A 3,646-nucleotide genomic window follows, 5' to 3' on the forward strand; every position below is an offset into this window, starting at 1 on the left:
GGGGGGGGGGGGGGGTTCAGCTCGGATGGAAAGAAGTCCTCCGAACCTCTCTCCTCGCTGGTACTCTCTTTCTACCAACTTTATAATTCTTGCGACGCTTTTGGGGAATGAGGCGACGCCCTCTCACCCTCTTCCCGGATAGGAAGCGGGGAGGAGGGAGACTTTAAGGTAGTCCACTGGCGCCACTGACGTCTGCCGAATAGCTGCTGACTTCTAGAGTCGCACAGTTTCGGCTAAGTGGTTCCTTTTACCCTCTACGTGCCTACGTGCCTATACCTATATACCTGTTCAATTCTATTCCTTTTTTTATCTTCGCTATCAGTATTACAAATACGTCTCGTAAATTGCGGTATCCGTTACACGCGTGACAGAGCATTGGACCTCGTGGATGCTGCGTAATAAGGTCCTCACTACCCACTCATTCGAATTGCTCGGATATCGAGCTTGCCTTTGCATTCTCTTCGCAGCATCCCTTCTTCATCTTGAGAGATGTAATTGAGGCTGGGTCCATCCTTTCTCTCGTGCAGCTACGATGTGGATAAGATGATAACGAAGAGTGACGCCGAAATATGCAGACTCGATTTAAACTCGTAAAACTGGTGGGTGAACTTAACTCGGCTATCGAGTTAAGTGACGAGGACCGAAGGGGGATGGCCGCTCTGTTGCTGTCGGATTGTAGAAAAATGGCTCGGTGTGCGATTAAACAATGGTAATCAAATAATTTTGAAAAACAATGGTATATTCCGTAAAACAAGGGTGGCTGCACGCGGCCGGCGCTCTGGATATTCGTACGGGTTCTCGACGCATGTGACCCTGGAGTGACCGGCGGGATACCCTCGGGCGTTAATACTGCGCCCCATCCTCGGTTAGCACAATTTTTACCATTTTCGTTATTGAAAAATATTTGACGAAAATCTAATATCTATCCGGTTTGTATTTTCGCGTGCAATATTCTACGCGCTGTGATCGCTTCGCGAGAGGTCACAGGTCAGGCTATCGGAGGCAGAATTTATATTTCATTCGGACCGGCGTATTCGCGCCGACTTCACAGCGTACATTCTCTGTTTGCCCGTTTCTCCCGGCACACGCCGTGCGTCCAGGATCCACGCACGAAAACAGATCAGAATCTGTGTTTGATGTGTTGTCGTGAATCCGGTGTATTTCAACCCATCTTTTTACAAGCCCCGGAAACTGCACGGATATTTGCACGCAGCGGTTGGCACCGCGCACCACGGTCCACCTGAAATCTTCAATCTACGTCATCGTGCAGCCAACTATGTACTTTAGTATTTTTGGAGGCGCAGCGTGTTTACTCGTCTCCCATTTACTCACCACCTTTCATTAGTAACTCGCGACCCCCCTCGAAACTTGCCCCCCTGCGTCTCTTCTTCTCTCTCCCTCGTTTGCTCACTCACTTACTTGCATACTTTCTCGGCCTCCTTCCTCCCTTACCTTCACCTTCCATCCCCTATTCCGCTCTCGGGCTTCTCTTACCACGAGTCAATCATCGGGATCAACCACCGGTAGGATCCTCCGATTGCCTCTGGAAAAGAGCTTTTCTCGGGAATCTCATTAACCCTGGAATTTGCAAAAAATCGTTGGCTAATCTCGATGCAATTTGTTGGAAAGGCCTTTGCTCCCTTTCTTCGCTTTATTTTTATTTATTTATTTTTTTTTTTTGATCAACCCCAAACCACCCGATCTTCCTTAACAGGGATGAGAACCAGCACTCCTTCGACCGTCCGCTGACCCCACGCGTTCCAATGCGTATTTCTCTCGCGAATTCACTGCCTCGTGCACGCTTTTCGCGAAAATCGCTCGCGATGCTCCTGGAAGCTCGACTTTGCAAATATTCGACACGGCGTTACGCGAGGTATAAAGGAAAAAAAAAAAAAAAAAAAAAAAAAAAAAAAATGGAAGATTGGGAAAATGTTAAAGAGAAATATACATCAGCGCGACGCGCGCGGTCCACAAAGAAGCGAGAAACAAATTAATTTCGCAATATCCTGCGTTCCGAGCGCGAGGACGGTAGCCAATCTGTATATAAATCGGTAAGGGTCTTTTGTACCTGAACGTCGAAGGGTGCGAATAGTACTGAAATTCCTTTGATCTGCGATTTCCCCCTTCAGTTTAAATATCAGCCTCCCGACAAGCAGGAAGACAAAGCGCGAATAACTTGAGGGTTTATTAAAAATCCAGTAAAAATAATTTAAAGTCCGATTGGCCATTTTACGATTTCACGGTACGCGCGGCTAACTTCAAATTACACGTTTTCACCCCATACGCGGTTTATGCACGGAGAACGCATTCGCGAATTCCCTCGATTCTCGCAAATCCCTACGAAAGCGCAGGATCCTTTCTCATTACTTTTTTTTCTTTTCCTTTCTTGTAATTTAACATCGGCCACTAACGTACGTCGAACCGACCAGTCTCGCCACCCTCGAGTAACCGAAAGGAAATCAATACGACTTCCTTGTTCGACGTCTCGCTCGACACTGTCAAAGTGTCTTTAACAATTTTTTCGGTCCAAGTGCCTATCATTTGTTTCTTTATTCATCCCCCTAGTTCGGCCTTGACGCGAGAGAGAGAGAGAGGAATCTCTTACGCCTGGTTGACAGGCGGATGACGCGGTTCCCGGTAAGGACGTTGACATTACCTGGCAGGCAGTTGGCAATACTGCGAGGGTGGTATAAGACCAGAGAGGGAATACGTACAAGGCAATGGCTCAATTACCAATGGACCAGAATTCCAAGGCTTCACGAATTGTTCTCCTACAGTTTCCAGGCAACGCGCCGCGACGCAGCGCGATGCTAAGGAGAATCAATTCAATTTCAGTCTGTTCTTGGAAATGGTGTCTATCCGAAAAAAATGCTTCTGGATCGCATTGCTCGCGGTAATTTGACGCACGACGAGCGACCGATCGATAATCAATATCGATATTATGGAACTTAATAATAATAAAAATAAAAATTTCTATGCACTTTCCCGTAGGACAGTAGAACACGTGCCAACTCCCAGAACGGAATCAATCATTATAACGAATGCAGTATGCAAGTATAATGATCGTCAAGTTCGATACCTGAGTTGCCGATTAAATTAATAAGAAGTTAAACGTCAGGCAATGAACGGCTGACGTCTCTAGTAGCTGCCTCCCGTGCAAGAGTCTCCAGTCAAGGATTTATTACGTCAAGTAATTATCGACAGGGGAAACCCACGCGAAATTCCCTAGGAATCCAAGTAGGTGCTGGTACCAAACGTTGGAGGAAAAAAAATCCTGTACCTGTCATTGATAATATCTCGGTCTCAAAGCTTCATATAAACCGCGATTCGTCCCATCCCAGGCATTCTCCTTTGCATATCGAAGAAAAAGGAAAGAAAAAAGAATAGAGATGAATAAAAGTGATCTCTTCGGCACGTCCAATCTATGCGGCAGCAGTGTATTCTTCTCTATTGCGACACTGGTGGTACAGTTCCTGATACAAGTATCGGTGCGGAGCTGGGAGTGGTACGAGAACCAGGCGACCTCGGTAATTCCTCGGCAATGTCAATACGGAATGCCGCTGGGTGCGTTCTGCTGGTTCGCAGCGAGTCTCTCGGCTGTGTTCGAGATAAATGATAAGCCTTGGGATCTGGTGAGGGGCGGGGG

General features: G+C 47.0%; 1 protein-coding gene across 3 annotated transcripts in view; it reads left to right on the forward strand.

The window, feature by feature from the left end:
- Positions 1-3,646, forward strand: part of LOC107271814 (forkhead box protein O) — an 81,906-nt gene that overhangs the window by 55,659 nt on the left and 22,601 nt on the right. The window lies entirely within an intron of this gene.

Source organism: Cephus cinctus, unplaced genomic scaffold (genome assembly GCF_000341935.2).
Source record: "Cephus cinctus unplaced genomic scaffold, Ccin1 Ccin1_scaffold1043, whole genome shotgun sequence".
Taxonomy (NCBI): domain Eukaryota; kingdom Metazoa; phylum Arthropoda; class Insecta; order Hymenoptera; family Cephidae; genus Cephus; species Cephus cinctus.